This window comes from Crinia signifera, chromosome 4 (assembly GCF_055691185.1).
Source record: "Crinia signifera chromosome 4, ASM5569118v1, whole genome shotgun sequence".
Lineage (NCBI taxonomy): Eukaryota > Metazoa > Chordata > Amphibia > Anura > Myobatrachidae > Crinia > Crinia signifera.
In genome coordinates this window covers 14,056,574-14,074,212 of record NC_139220.1, presented here as the reverse complement: position 1 = coordinate 14,074,212, position 17,639 = coordinate 14,056,574, and positions in this window count along the sequence as shown.

Genomic DNA, 17,639 nt, shown 5'->3' with positions numbered 1-17,639 from the left:
TCCTAACGCTCAGCATGTATGTCCAGGACACTGGAAAGTACAAGGGAAATTGGTCCCCAAGATCGTTTACTGAACACATGGGGGGGAATTTGCCTTGCCATAGTTTTAGCGTTCCCTAATAGCAAATGGTGGCAAGGCATGATGGGGGGGGGGGGCGCTGTGCATATGGGGGCGCCGGGGGCTGCGGTGCTATAGTTACACCTCCCCCCAATCCCCCGCAGGCTTAGCTATTTCGCTGGTCCTGGCGGCTCCGTTCTTCTGCTGAGGACCACCACAAAATGGCCGCCCCCATATAGCACACAGTTCTCTGATGCTGCTTTCAGACCGCATAACTGGCTTTGACCCTGTATTTGGAAACGTTTCCAAAAAACGGGTCTGCCAGATAAAACCCCTTTCACACCGCAGCACTTAAACGGTATATTACCGTTTAAGTGCCGATTTTTTGACACTGGCAGACCCGTTTTTGGAAACTTTCCAAATACAGGGTCAAAGCCAGTGCAGCCTTCAGCCCTCCCCTCCGTGCAGCTCCCCCCCCCCTCGCGCGTGTCGACCGAGAGCATGTCGACGCCCCCCGCGCATGTCGACGACCCCCGCGCGTGTCGACGCTCCCAACCCCACCCCCCGCGTGTCGCCCCCCCCCCCCCCGTGTCGACTTACCCCGTGCCGGTACCTCCGTTGTGGATCCCGGCACTGCAGCTCAGTATGCTCAGAAAGCACTTATGAATAAAGTGTCTTCCAGAAAATGGCTGCCCCATAGGAAACCCTGTTTAAAAAAACTGTCTTTTGTATGGGGGCAGCCATTTTCTGAAAGACACTTTTTTCATAAGTGCTTTCCGAGCATACTGAGCTGCAGTGCCGGGAACCACAACGGAGATACCGGCACGGGGTAAGTCGACACAGGGGGGGGGGGGGGCGCCGACACGCGGGGGGGGCGTCGACACGCGCGGGGGGGGGCTCCAGTGCTGTGAATACTTAATGAGCGCTCATTAAGTATTCACTGTGCTGAATTTAGGACCCAGCTCATTGGCTGGGTCCTAAATACCGTTTCAGAACCGATTTTGAGCCTAAAATACCGGTTCTGAAACGGGTAGGACCCTGCATTTTAACCGGTTAGAAAAAACGTTTTTTTCTAACCGGTTAAGTGGTCCTGCACCTTTCAGACCGCACACATTACCGTTTTAAAACGGTAAAAAAACGGCAATATACCGTTTTTAAAGTGCGGTCTGAAAGGGGCATTAAACTGTCTGCTGTATGGGGGGGCATTTTGTGGTGGTCCTCAGCAGAATAACAGAGCCACCGGCATACCTCCCAACTTTTGATGATCCTGCGGCGGGACCCAGCTGATGCGCGCTGTAGGCGCGTTGGAAATTTCGGAGGGGGGTGGCCTAATTTCGGGGGCGTGGCCTATACTCGCGGCTCTCCCGCGAGGCCATGCTCCCATTTTGCCGCTATGGGGGCATGACCCAGAGGTTCTGTGAGCCTCTAGCCATGCCCCCAGCCCCCTGGCTACATGGAATAGACGCTGTGCGCATGCGCACAGCGTTTATTCCCCCCTGCTTAGCAGCCGACAGGGGGGACTCCCAACAGCCCCCCCTTACCGCGGGACACTGCCGCCCGCGGGTGGGACAGCGGGACAGGCCCTTATAATCTGGACTGTCCCGCTGAAATCGTGACTGCTGGGAGGTATGCGCGGCCGGGACCAGCGCGAAAGGTAAGGTTGCGGGGGATTGGGGGGGTTTGAATGGGCGGCGGGGGCCCCGCCCAAAACGTAGCTACGCCGCTGCAACTACAATAATACATTGCTTAGGACGATGGCATACCCTCCAACTATACCGATTTAGCCGGTACAGTACCGTTTTTGTATGGTCTGTACCGGCTAAATAAAAGTTTACCGAATGTACCGGTTTTTGACGATCAGACCCCTGTTAGGACGCAGCTCCCCTGCGTGACAGCACCAATTGGTGGCAGAGAACACATCCGCCAATCACGCAGCGGTCTCGGAGGTAAACAGACGAGTCTCGGAGGTAAGCGGAGGTGTCACTGAAGGCACCGCCGGAAGAACAGGGGCTGGCTGCAAAGGCTTGCACCGCAACCAATCACAGCGCAGCGGGCTGGGACGCGGCAGTTGGAATTTGTATCAAGCATCAGCGGCAGTACAGGCTCTCAAGTAATGGAAACGGGGGCATCGGCAGCACAGGTAACCGGGGTATAATCGCCTGGGGAGGGCATAACGCACTGCGCGGACTTGTGCCGGAGTCCATAGTAAAGCTGGACTCCATGTGTTGGTGTTATCAGTAGATGGCGCAGTGTGTGATGGGGTACTAAGTAGTCATGGGGTACATTATTGGTGCCGCAGAATCATGTGGGGGTAATATCAGCAGATGGGGTACATAATTGCTGCTGCAGAGCCATGTGGGGGTATTATAAATACAGGGAGGGCACGGGCAGTAGATTGGGATAAATAGCTATTGTAGGGTAGATTTGTTAAGTTAAATACATATATGGGAAAAAAATGGCTAGTGCACATTCGGAAAGGGGGTGTGTCTATGCCTCCCTTAGCATGTGGCCACGCCCCCTTTCCGAATGTGTACCGGTTTCTGTCCTTCAGATGTTGGAGGGTATGCGATGGCACCCACAGGAGCCAGGGCTTTGTTGCATTCTATCATTATTTGTCTCCTGGAATTCTTTAGATCGCCTTAATATGTCTAGAACCGGGTACAGTACTAAATTTACTGGGGTTTTAAATAAAAAATACTTTAAATATTCCTCAGATGTCCTGGAAGCGGATGCGCCACCTCCTCCCCCCCGGTCTCGCTCTGCAAACACGCTGCAGATCTCTTATTCTTTGGAATTAGCGGATGGCAGACTGGAAGCAGATCAGTAAAACACTTGGCTTCACCAGAGACCACCAACGGCAGCTGAATACCAAACGCGGCTCTCATTCTGCAGGGGGGACACAGGGGAGTGCGAGAGGAGATGGTTGGGGCTGATTTCTGGCGCTCTATGAAAATGATGAATGATTTTATCGGAGAGGGGGAGCGGCGAGCGGTATGTGGTAACTCGTGTATATTACCAGGAGGCGATGGAATCTATTCAGCACACAAATAGCAGAGGACCTGGGGGCCTATGTATTAATAATCGCGGCTCTGCTGTGATTATTAACAGTCTGGATCGTGACTGATAAGTTCATTTTGAATGAATGTGTCCCTGCTATGTACTAAAGCTGGGCAGTAACAGCTCCCTGCTCACTTACCGCGGTATCGCATGCCTCCCTTACATGTGATGGAAGATTCAGGAGCTGGGTGAGATAAGGTGGAGAGTGATAAAAGTATCGGCCAGTCAGCCCCTAACTGTCATTTTCAACCCGCATGTAGCATGGCTGTTAGGAGCTGGTTAGCTGCTACTTTATCTCCTTCCAATGTTTAGTAAATAGACCCCCTCTGCCTCCAGGCTTGAAGGGGTTGATGCTATCGGAGGGTGGTGTCAACTCTTTATCGCCCAACCGTTAAAACGTTTGCTACATCGCGGTTAGAACAAAGCTTCGCAGTTGCTTACATTACGGTTCAGGTTTATAGATATCGATGCTTGAGTACAGATCATGTAACTAGTCAACATGCCCCCCCCCCCCCCACTTCAATGGGTGATCAAGCCTGAAGTGTAGTCTGTGTTCCAGTTCATAGTAAAGGTGTTTAATCTCCTGTGTGCGGCTTTATACAGATATTCTATAAACTCCTTATTCCATGTACATCGCTGCGGGTGCGGATCGTTACGTCAACAGTGTCTAGGTCGACAGTTAAAAAGTCGTTTTTCACATTTTCTTTTTTTAGCCGACATGTGCCGCGTTTCATGCCCTACCATCCACTACAGAGTGGAGGGAGAATAAAATAGTGTGCCGAGCGCAGCTAGACCCGCGAGGGGACGCGGTGCACTTAGATGGGATCCATGTCGACTGTGTCGAAATTGGGAACAAAAAAAAAGTGAAGAGCCCATGTCGACCTTTTTACTGTCAACCTTCCGATTATCGAACTAATGCTCGTCTCACCCTTCAGACCCTGAAGATCGTACCCATGTCAATCTATTTCAGGTGTCGACCCAATGACCCATACCCTAGAATGGAATGTGGAGGAATAGAAAGGTTATACTCCACATTATTGGGCATATAAACTTCGTTTGCAAGACGTGATTGCGGAAACGCCATTTTTTAACGCGGATGCAGAAGACTTTATCAACATCGGCATCTTAATAGCTTATGAACAAACATTTAGCAATGGAAATATTCCATCCAGAACATGTTTATATGACAATATTTGCTTATTTTCATATCTGTTAATATCTTTTTGTAGTTGAAAGAAATTCAGCAGAAACTTGACTTCATGATCCCTCCCAGTACTTTGTTTTATCTTCACGTTCCATACTGTCTCCTACGTGGCTGCGCAATTCTCCAGGGGCTCTCTGACATATTACTGCAGTATCAGACCGGGCAGGTGGCTAATGCTCTGGCGGATCCCACTGCTGGCCACTCCAGTCCCAGACCCCGACAGCAGAGCCCAGAGCGATGGGGGCGGGTTATAATCTCCAAGTCCAGATCATTGCTACCAGCAATCCCAGGGGATGGGTCATTGGGTCGACCAAATTAAGGTCAACATATATATTGGGTAGACCACTGAAGTTCGACACAGGCAAAAAAGTTTTTCCACGTTGACATATTGCTTGTTTCGACCTGTCACCTTAAGCCAGGTTGACCAGTTTTATGTGTCAACATAGGACCTGTCGACCAATAGTGGCCGACCTAATGACTGTTGACTTTATAGTCGACCCAATGACCTACAAGGGGGGGGGGTCGAAGGGAACAGTTCTGATGAGCCTTGATGATCTGAGGGGCCCCTGAAGCAGATACTACTGCGTCGTGGCGGAGTCCGATGACTGTACTGTATGTGCTGCCGTTGGCCTCCTGTCCTGTCTCTGTCTGTGCCTGCCGCGGCTCTCAGCAGCTGCGGCGCTCCTGCTGCCAGCTCAGCCGTCCGTTACAAGTCCTGGCTGCTCGGCGGCCTTTTGAGCAGAAGGCAACCGCAGCAGGAGAATGGGGAACTTGAAGTCCTGGATCTGGAGCTGCTGAGCCGGGGGTGGAGCCTGCAGGAAAGTGAGCACTGAGGACTTATAGCTAGGAGCAGGGCTATTTTTCTAGTTCACTCTTTCTGACAAAATATTTCTTAGATGGACAAAACCATGTGCACTGCAGGTGAGGCAGGTGTTACTTGTGCAGAGATAATTAGATTTGGGTGGGGTTTTACACCTGCCTCACCTGCAGTGCACATGGTTTTGTCCATCTAAGAAATATTTTGTCAGAAAGAGTGAACTAGAATAAGGGCCTCAGTTCCTGCTGAAAAATAGCCCTGGCTAGGAGCAAACTTTTTAAAAAGATTGGGTGCTCAGCAGCTCAGCCTATACTTTTATCTGGACATCTTTACACCAGGGATTGAGGGTGCAGAAATATCAGTGTACAGGGCCCCAAAATTTCTGTTGGCCATTCCTATGACCTTAACCCTACATGTTGATAGGACCCAATTGCACTGCACATTTTTAAGTTTAAAAATTTGGTACTTGTGTAGTTTCACGGCGCCAGCTCTACGCTACGCTATGTTTGAATCCTGGCAGCTGTACGCCCAACGGCTGTCGTACTTCTCTAAGCTACGTTATCAGCGTAGCGCCGGCAGCAGCGCTACGCTAAGTTTGTTTGAAGCTACGTTATCAGCGTAGTCCAACGGCTGCCTTACTGCTGTAGTTAATTTGAAGCTACGTTATCAGCGTAGCTCACAGGCTGCCTTCCTTGTGTAGTTTCACGGCGGCAGCTTAAACTACGTTGTCATCGTAGTGACTCCGCGGCAGCCCAGCGCTGACAGGTCATTGTGGCACTTGTAGTTCCACAGAGAAATAGACAGCCCGGCACACCGCTAACGAAGGGGGCATCTAAAGTAGACACCCCGGCAAACCGCTAACAAAGGGGGCGTCTGAAGGGTGTGTCTAGTACTTAGACGCTATAGTGTCTAAGTACAGCGCCGGGAAGCCGCTAGCAAAAGGGCGTGTCTAAAATGTAGACGCTCTAGCGTCTAATTTTAAATGCTCCGCAAGCCGCTAGCAAGGGTGCATCTAAATTTAGACTAAAGTCTAAATTTTAGTCGGGTATAGGGGTGCAGCATTATTCCTAAAAAGACACAGACCAAAAAAAAATGAAAAACACTAGTAAACCTGTCGACAATGACACTTGTCAACGTAACAGCTGTCTGTTTATTCCACTTTCCACGCCAGCCCGAAGCGTGGCGAGCGGCAGCGGTACGCGTTCTACCGACCTTTTCATATCTCCACTATCCACGTTGGCATGGAGTTGATTTTATAAAGTGTGTCGAGCGCATTTATAAAATCAACTCCACGCCGAAGTGTATAGTGGGGGTATGAAAAGGTCGGTAGGATGCGTACCGCCGCCCCTCGCTGCACTCGCCATGCTTCGGGCTGGCGTGGATGGTGGGGGTGTTTCAGGAACTCATTCACACCTGCCACATCATACACATGAGACAGTAATGACGACACGTGTTAACTGGTAACTGGTTTTTAGTTAAGATTAAGAAGAAGAATCAAGGAAAAATGATCAAATGACAATACAATGAACAAGAAGAAGAAAAAAGACACAAAAAAATGAGAAAGTCATTCCTCAGAAACTGCACTAACAGCTGACTGACTACGATAACTGCGTATCGCTCCATCTGCCAGCTGACTGACTACGCTACGCTGTCCGCGGGAACACTACGCTGCATCTGACAGGGACACTGGCTACGCTAAGCGGCCGCGTGAACACGCTACGCTAACTACGTAACTGCTGCGCAAACGCTGACTAAGCTGGTCGACAGCACGCTATTTATGACTGACTACGCTAGTCGCGGGAACACTGCGCCGGTTTTGACAGGAATGCTTAGCGACTACAGGGACGCTATGTTATAGTCGCGGAAACACTACACTGGTTTTGACAGGGACACTTACACGACTACAGGGACGCTATGTTATCAGCGTAGCTCCGGCAGCACGATTCTGAAAGGGACACTACGCTAACTACGTAACTGGCGCCGTGAAACTACACAAGTACCAAAAATTCTGGTTATAGATGTTCTTTTCTGATGAATGCAGTCTGTAGTAATCGACCTCTTCGTAGTAAATAATTACTTATCATATGACTGTTTGAAGACATAGCCGGGTATCCAGTTACATTTGGGACCATAAAAGAACCACCTGACATCGCTGATGGTTATTTTTGCCGTATCCATCTAGTGGCTATTTCATTTGTCCAAAATGCTTACCATCCGCACATGGGATCTGGGATAAGTAATACTGTATATTATTGCGGTTACAACGGCTGCTTATTGCGGTACACCTAAAGTATACTACCTGAGAAGTGCCCACATCGGGCTTACTGGACAGTCCCCGACATACAGTAGGTATTAGCATCTTCCAAATTACCACTGCAAATAGGAGACCCCTATTAAAATAGGAACGCCGAATAGAATCGAAGTGAGGCCATACTTAATTCATGACGAAGCAAAGCAATTTGTGGTTCTTGTGAGTTATCCGGGCGCTCGATTTTAGATCGGGTACCATCGGATCGGATCGCGTCGCATCGCGTGTTAACCAAATGGCATGCGATGCGACGCGACGAGATCAGCACCCGATTTTAGCAGTGTACCCGATTTTAACATTGGAATCAATGTAAAATGGTCCCTGAGACCCGATTTTACATTAATTTCAATGTAAAAATGGCCAAAACCCCCAAAAAGTAACAAAACTTAAATCCCATCCCCATTGTTAACGCCACTCCACTATTGACGCCAACCCGAAGCGTGGCGAGCTCAGCGAGCCCGCGAGGGGCAGCGGTACGCGTCCTCCGACCTTTTCATGCCCTACTATCCACTAGGGCGTGGAGTGAGAATAGAATAGTGTGGCGAGCGCAGCGAGCCACCGAGGCCCGAAGCGTGGCGAGCGCAGCGGATACCTGTGAAGCCCGCGAAGGGACGCGCTTACCTGTGAAGGTATCCGCGTCCCCTCGCGGGGCTCACTGTGCTCGCCACGCTTCGGGCCTCGGTGGCTCGCTGCGCTCGCCACACTATTCTATTCTCACTCCACGCCCTAGTGGATAGTAGGGCATGAAAAGGTCGGAGGACGCGTACCGCCGCCGCTCGCCACGCTTCGGGTTCACGTTGATAGTGGCCTGGTTGTGAACATCCAATATCATTCATCAATATCATTCATATCTGACACATTAAGGACAACAGAATTTAAGGAATAACTGTAATCGCGTCGCGTCGCGTGGCATCGCGTGGCATTGTATACCATACAATGCGACGCGATTACGACGCGATTTTGGATACGATGAAATTTCAAGGGAAATCGCGTCGCATCGTACTCTTATTGTACTGACATTCAATTTCAACATCGGGCGCCCGGATAACTCACAAGTACCCAATTTGTTTCTTAAACATCAACTGTCCGAGTTTACGTTTCTCCCTGCGACACGTTTGCGCACAGATCCTAACTGTCCACCCGCTTCGAAGATTTATGGTTTCATAAGCATCAGACGATGAATTATGTAACGTCTGATTATTCTCCTATTGTACGACCCCATAATATTCTTATCTGGAATTATTTCTTGCGGAATATTCTGCACATCGGGCCTTGTTATTTGCAACATTCTTCTGCTGCTGTCATTGTTCTGCAACGCTTATTGTTGTGTATTCTAACGCGCGAAGATATCGGACAGTCCGGCCCAGTAGGAAATTAAAAACTGTACGATCGCAGCTGCAAAATGCACATTACTGTAATAATGATAAACGGTGATGTTATCAGGGTTTGTGAGAAGGGGCGAGAGAAGACTCCGGAGACACCCACACACACTCACGTGTACGCAGCATAATCGGTCCTCTTCCTAATAAACAAGATGTCAGATAGTTGGCGCTAAGGCTTATATCGGGATTGTTCTATGTAGGGCAATGGTTCTAGTGTCAGTGATACATGGAGGTAATATAGGTTCCCGCGCCTCATTTTCCAACATTGCAACTCTAACGTCTTCCTTATCACTCTAATATTTCCTCCCTCCGTCCCGAGGGAGTCGAGAAATACATTTGAAAATGAAAATCAACCCCAGAGAATCTCATCAGGCCCTGCCAGATATCTCCTCGATTGCACCTTGTTTATATCCTAATCTTCCATCTCCCCGTTGTTCTTTCTGTTTGTCTTGTACGACGAAGGTTCCGCGCCTCGTTGCTAGATAGCGGTATACGCCAATTGTTATTCCTCGACGGATTTTTAATATGCCTTTAATAAAAAAATGAATAAATACAAAGAATTGCGATGCAAATTGAAAAGTGCCGTTAAATTGCTTCTCTGTCGCCTCGCAAATGACTTCCTCCTGCTTTATCGGGGATGATGTCTCTTTATTTGATTCCACCTGGGAGGAAATGAAGTCCCCTTGTTTTGCGCGCATATATTTTCCTGGACAGACAGACTCGGGAGCCGCGACGTAGGGGAAAAATAAATGAAAAGAGTGCGAAAGAATTATTCAGCAAAGCGTAATAAGAAGGCCCTATTAGTATTCAAGCCGGCGCAGGCGGGTCCTGGAAAGATAAATGTGTTTTCGTTTTCCTGCTAAAAAGGTAAAATGTATTTGCTACACTCTGAGACCTCAATACAATAGCTGTCTAATGGATAGAAAATAACGTCTTCCATCCCCCTCATTATTCCCCCTTAATAACACCTTTGCCCACCAGAAGGTGGCGCTGGCTGCATCATTTTGAGATCATGGTAGACTGGATTGATGATTTGGGAAAGTCACGTTCCCTGTTCCCTGACTTTTTTCACATCCAAGCTGGATTATAGGTGGGATTTATATTCACTTCATTCTTTTTTTAAAACTTTTTTTCAGTTATTCAGGCAGGAAGTGACTTTGAACTGTGAATTACTCAGTTTAAGGCATTTGGGGGGAAAGACATCACTCTTGGCTTAAGGTTCCCCGAAGTTTGTGGATCAGAGGGTCAATATTGTCAACGTCGACATATACAATCGACATATACAAACGACCTATTTCATGTGTCAACCTATTTCATGTGTCAACCAACCTATGTCAATCTTCAGTGGTATCTCTTATATATTTGGCTACATCTGTCACTCAAAGTGTGCCTGAAGCTGTAACGCTGGGTGGAGCCTCTGACTCACATGACTGACTCACACGACAGAGAACCAGCCCAGTGAGCCCACAGTGCCAGACACCCTCTGCCTCTCCATGTCACACAGCAAAGACACAGCTACTCACCAGACACACCAGGTGAGCGCCCCTCACCTCCATACCTCCCAACATGACCCTCTCCAGGAGGGACAGAATGCTCTGTTTGTGGACTTCCATCTTCATTTATGATTGTCATCACCTGTTTTAAACAGGGTAATTGATAAGAAAGGTGTTTACAGGTGATGGTAATCCATAAATTAAGAAGAAAGTCCAGAAACAGAGCAATGTGTCCCTCTCCCCCCCCCCCCCATTCACGGCAACCCCACGATTAAATGGCATATGCAAAACACTGACATGGCTATGGTCGACAATGAAAAAGGTTGACATGAGTTTTTGAAGATTTATTTTTCACTTTTTCAATGTTTTCCTATTCATTCTCATGTGTCGACATGGACACCAATGAAGTGCCACACTTATGTCAACATTTACATGTGTTGACCTTTCTGTGTTGATTTTTTCTTGTGGCGATTCGCGGCACCCCCCGGCGACCCCCCTCCCGCGATTCACAGCACACCCCCCCAATTCCCGGCGACTCCCGCGATTTGCGGCCCCACCCCGTGACACACCCCCTCCTGAGATTCGTGGCACCCCGCAATCCCCCCTCCCACGATTTGTGCCAACCCCCCAGGCTCCCCCTTCCTCGCGGTACCCCCCACCCCCGCGACCCCCCCTACCGCAATCCCCCCCCTGTCATTGCGGCAACCCCCCGCCCCTGCGACCCACCCTCCCACGATTCACTGCAACCCCCCGCGTCCCCCCTCCCACGATTCGCGGCACCCACACCCCCCCGCGACCCCCCCTCCCGCAATTCACGGCATCCACCCACGACCCCTCCTCCCGTGATTCGCGGACACACCTCACCTCCTCCCTCCCCCCCCACCCCCGCTCGCGATTCACGGCAACCCCAGGATTAAATGGCACATGCAAAACACTGACACGGCTATAGTCGACAATGAAAAAGGTTGACATGAGTTTTTAAAGATTTATTTTTCTTTTTTGAATCTCTTATATATTTGGCTACATCTGTCACTCAAAGTGTGACTGAAGCTGTAACGCTGGGTGGAGCCTCTGACTCACATGACTGACTCACATGACAGAGAACCAGCCCAGTGAGCCCACAGTGCCAGACACCCTCTGCCACTTCATGTTACACAGCAAAGACACAGCTACTCACCAGACACACCAGGTGAGCGCCCCACACCTCCATACCTCCCAACATGACCCTCTCCAGGAGGGACAGAATGCTCTGTTTGTGGACTTCCATCTTAATTTATGATTGTCATCACCTGTTTTAAACAGGGTAATTGATAAGAAAGGTGTTTAAGCACAGTTGATGGTAATCCATAAATTAAGAAGAAAGTCCAGAAACAGAGCAATATGTAGCTCCCCCCCCCATTCACGGCAACCCCACGATTAAATGGCACATGCAAAACACTGACATGGCTATGGTCGACAATGAAAAAGGTTGACATAAGTTTTTGAAGATTTATTTTTCACTTTTTCAATGTTTTCCTATTCATTCTCATGTGTCGACATGGACACCAATGAAGTGCCACACTTATGTCAACATTTACATGTGTTGACCTTTCTGTGTTGATTTTTTCTTGTGGCGATTCGCGGCACCCCCTGGCGAACCCCCCCGCGATTCACAGCACCCCCCCCCCAATTCGTGGCGACTCCCACGATTTGCGGCCCCACCCCGTGACACACCCCCTCCTGCAATTCGTGGCACCCCGCGACCCCCCCCCTCCCACGATTTGTGCCAACCCCCCAGGCCCCCCCTTCCTCGCGGTACCCCCCACCCCCCGCGACCCCCCCTACCGCGATTCCCCCCCTGTCATTGCGGCAACCCCCCGCCCCTGCGACCCACCCTCCCACGATTCACTGCAACCCCCCGCGTCCCCCCCTCCCACGATTCGCGGCACCCACACCCCCCCGCGCCCCCCCCCTCCCGCAATTCACGGCATCCACCCACGACCCCTCCTCCCGTGATTCGCAGACACACCTCACCTCCTCCCCCACCCCCGCTCGCGATTCACGGCAACCCCAGGATTAAATGGCACATGCAAAACACTGACACGGCTATGGTCGACAATGAAAAAGGTTGACATGACTTTTTGAAGATTTATTTTTCTTTTTTGAATGTTTTCATATTCATTCTCATGTGTCGACATGGACACCAATGAAGTGCCACACTTATGTCAACATTTACATGTGTTGACCTTTCTGTGTTGATTTTTTCTTGTAGCAATTTTTTTACAGTGACAACTATGTGCACGTCAACCTACACATCATCAACCAATTCTTTGTATAATATATAACACCTGTTCTGTTTTACTGTAGGTGTTTTAAGTCAGATCTTTTACTGCTACTATTACTGTTTATGTAAATACATTACTGCTACTATTACTGTTTATGTAAATGCATTCTGAATGACAGCAACATCCTACCATCCTTCTACAAGAATATATAACCAACTAGGTGATTTATCGCGCCCCGTGCCCCCCCCTCCCGCAATTCACGGACCCCCCGCGCACCCCCCCCACGATTCACGCCCCCTCCCACGATTCACGTCACCCCCCGCACACACCCCCCTCCCGCAATTCGCAACCTCCCCCCTCCTGAAATTCACGCCCCCTCCCACGCTTTGCGGACACCCGCCCTCTCCCGCGATCCGCGGACACCTGCGCCCCCTCCCTCCCTTGATTCACGGCACCCATCACGCCCCTCCCACAATTCACGGCACCCCTAAGTCCTCTTTAGTCCCCCGTATACTCACACACCCCTATCACTACCCAGCTTCCTGCTCTCCTGAACCGTAACTTCCACCACTGGGGAGTCGCTGACGCTGTTTTGCCCACATGCCCCTATCATGCCTCATAGCCCAGCCTCCTGCTCTCATGTACCCTAACTCCCACCCAGTAGGAGGAGACACTGATTTAGGGCCACCATCCTGTACTCCTGTACTGCCACACTGGACCCTCACCCACTGGCAGAAGCTGCACAGTATCTCCCACCCTCCTCTTTAGTCCCCCTTATGTCCACACACCCCTATTTCTACCCAGCCTCCTGTTTTCCTGTGTCATGACCTCCGCCAGTGGGGAGCCGCTGACTCAAAAACACCCTACTATACTATTGCACACACACACACCTAAACAACATGCACACACACCCACAAATGTCACTGTACCATCCACACTATCAATGTACATCTTACTCTGTAACCGCTTTTTAATTACACAAAACAATACACACCCCCTTCCACATCATATGCTCTCTATTTAACACATTTCACCTATAACTCAAGTTGCAATACAGGCCATCTTTCATACAATTCTAACCATCTTTCTCATATACAAATGTTAAAAATTAAGGGGGCGCAGCCCCTTACGACGGTGTGAAGAGCGCCCGTAGGGCGCGATGAATCACCTAGTATATATATATATATATTGTCTGTGTTTGCTCGGCACCTGTGCGCTCATGGGAGAAAACAGGTAGATACGGTATAATGAATGTGCTGTCACTGTAGACCGTGTCCCTACCATGTCATTACGGGGAGTACATGTCCTATTGCTGGGGACATTATACCCCTTACTGTTATTATTACACCATTTAGCAGACCTCTGTTATATTATTATTATTATTATTCCAATCTCTGGTGCTCTCTGTTATCATGTACGTCAGAACCTCTCACATGTTGCGTATGTGTATAAGGGGCCTTATTATTATCATCCAGCCTTAAGATGATGCTTCACCGACCATTGTGCGGACTCTGCCTATTAGTCATTTCCTGTGAGGGGCCCGTTATTGCATGGCCTCCGGAACCGCACGGTAGATCTCCCATTAGACTTCATGGGCTTAATATTAAAGTGTGCAGCCTGCGAGGTGGGATTATCCTGTATCACCGGGGAGGTGACTCACTTCAGCTCCCTCACCTGCCGGTTACTCATTCCTTCCTGTGAGTCACGGGAATCACATATGATTCAGAAGGAATATATATATCTATCTCCTCAGCTGGCGCAGCTTCACCACTATATGGATTTAGTCTAGAACGTCTGCTCAGACATTGGACTTTTAGGAAGCACTGAAGGGCCTGATTCAAACCCTGTTCTCTAGCCTAGTGAACAGGTCAGTGTCGCTCCACCAAATAGCCCCCCCCCCCCCGAATGCCCTTCCCTCCGCATCCCCCGCTAGCATGCAAGCATTCGCTGACCATCTAATGATTTTCTTCCCCTTCAGTAACAAAAGTCAATCTAAACTGACTATTATTAACAACGGAGATGGCCAAAAAGGGGGCGGTGACGTCATGTGATGTTAACCGCCCGCCACACTGATGCACTCCTTCACCCTGCGGGCTGTGTTCTGTTACACTGACGCACTCCTTCACCCAGACCCCCCGCAGGCTAGTTCTGCCACTCCCTGCTAGTGCTTAACCCTCGTACCCTGCGGCCTAACCCTCCCCCCCCACCCCCCGCCTTACAGTACCAACCCGCGCCCCCCCCCCCCCCATGATTGCGGTTCCCCCCGGCCGCGGCATTTAAATTACCGTTTCTGCCGATCTTCGGAGAGGGGGCGGGGCTAAAGTGTCATCATCGCGTCATTTAGCCCCGCCCCCTCCGCAGAGATCGCCAAATTGAGGCACTTTCCTTCATGGGGCGGGGCTAAATTATGTCACATTTAAGCCCTGCCTCCGAACTCCTGCTGAAAGTCTCCTCTCCGGGCTTCTCCCGGAGAGGAGCTTTCTAAAGTCGGCAACCCTGACATATATGCACACATACAGAACTCAGTCTACCTCCAGTATCTGCAGAGTGCAGGGCAGGCTGGCTGGGCAGCCTGGCTGTTGGCTAGCCATCTCAGGGGGTGCCATAGGTGGGACGGTAACAGTGACAGAGAGGGAGGGAGGCCAGTGCTGCGCTGATAGGCTATTAGTCCCATCTGTCATTCTATGACTCCGCCCAGCATTATACACACACTCACAGTGATCTGGGCAAAATATATAGGAAGAAGAAGATAAAATCTCCTGTATAATATAAATATATATTCCCAGCCGCCCATGCTCATGGAGTAGATTAATCTTTTGCCATTGCGCAGGTGACTGGTAGGGCGCACGCGCTACCCATACTGTACGCACAAAGACACCTCTGCAACCGCGATCCTCGGTATCAAAATGTGCTTTCACTTTTTATTTTAATATTATTTCTGTTTAAAGCTTACGTTTATCAGAGGAAAGGGTGTTCATCCTGGTAATTTAGCAGGGAACCTTTCTATACACCGGCTCTGCCTCGTAGAGGTTTAGCTGCTATTTGTATGGAAAGAACTATTTAAATGCAAATAGTCTGCAGTCATTTCTCATTTTCAGCTCTTAAAAAACCTTTCTATAGCAATATCTTCTGCGGGGAGAACAAGGCAGGGAGGCTTCCAGCACTGGCCGGTGTGTGTGTGTATGTGTATGTGTGTGTGTGTGTGTGTGTGTGTGCGTGTATGTGTGTGCGTGCGCTGGGGACTCTATGCCAGATACACACGACATGAAGCAATTATCTTGTTTGTGCATCAGAGAATTCTCGCTGTTAATTTCTGATTTTACATAGCAACAGTTTGATTAAGTTTTTCTCGGCTGAAACATGGGGATTGTGTATGATCTGCAGAGGCCGCTATCTGCATTGTATATAGTACCTGCACTCTTCCTGGGTTACACAGACCAGCCATGTATTAAGGGGAGTCATTCTGGTTGGCTTGGATCCCAGCTTACCGAGCACCACACCCCCCTCGCATGTGTCCACAGCAGGAGAAATCATTTTCCGACCATCGATTGATTTCTCCGCAAATAAAAGTCAGGGGAAACTGACTTTTATTTGAGGCCCGCCGGGACGAAGAACGGGGCTGGCGGCTGACATCGACGCATCGGCCCGCCAGCGTAACCATGGGGACGCCCAGTGATTTAATGGGGACTCCCAAAAAACGCTGTGCGTTTCCATGAGTGGTCAGCGCCGTCCACCCCGCCCTGATGTTTGCAAAGGGCTCAACTATACAAGTCACCGAAGCCATTCGCAAAGGGGAACTGCACATGTGCATAAAAGTCCCAAGTCCCCCAAACTTCGGGACGGGGCTGAACTCGCAGGAATGCGAGTCATTCAGAATGACCCCCTAAGAGAAGCCTTCATCCAGTGACCCCTCCTCTCCTGTTTGTTACAGGAGTACAGGTTATTTGAACCACTTACCTGGCATGGTTGCATGGAATGAGGCTGCAGCCATCAGTGCTGTCAGCGGCATGCAATGAGTGTTATACACATATTGGCCCGATTCAGGCCTGATTGCTGCTGTACGAATTCACACAGCGGCTGATTATCGATGAACTGTTCATGCGTGCATATTGCGTTACTCTTTTCCATTGCGCACCGTTTCTAAAGGTGGCCATACACACGCAGATTTATCTTCAGATCTGGCTGGTTGGAACAAAAACATGGTTATGGATGAGAGCAAACGACAGTTGACCATTTGCTTGGAAATGCTGGAAAACTGACAAACTGTCACTCATCCATAACCATGTTTTTGTTCCAACCAGCCAGATCTGAAGATAAATCTTACTAGTGTATGGGCACCTTAAGGTCATTGACAGGAAGTAGGCGTCTGGGGGGTGGTTTAGTGGGAGTGCTAAGAAAAACGCAGGCGTGCCAGAAAAAACGCTGGGCGTGACAATGCACATGCGCAGACCCATACAATCGGATATGGGGCCAAATTTGGTTCTGAATCGGCCCCATAGTTAGTACTATGGGCACTGGTGGGTGGGCGGTTAAGCCACTGCACCACTGGGGAGGGAGGATAATGCCGTTGTGTGGGTGGGGGGGGGGGGGTTGATCTATTGCTACTGGGGAGCTAATGACACTAAGTAAGGGATCCTTTTACAGGCAATGGAAACATGGGGGACTGCCAATCACCTCTTGGGTATATTTTTCTTTATTTAATTCTAAAATAAAAGTACAATTCGTGAACAGTTTTCTGAAAAAAAAAGTGGTTAAATTTGCTTAACCCCTTCACGACATTTGACGTATATATACGTCATGGCCGGGAAGTACTTCCCGACCGTTGACGTATATATACGTCATGGCTTAAAACTGTCACTGCGTCTAGAGACGCAGTGACAGTTAGGTGATGTCTGCTGTCCCTGACAGCAGACATCCCCCCTCGTCGCCCAGGGGGGGCAGGGGTGCCCCCCCCGGTCGGCGATCGCTGTGATTGGCTGTTCAAATGTGAACAGCCAATCACAGCTATTTCTGTGTTACCGGCGGCTATGCCGCTCGGTAACACAGAAATCGGTGGT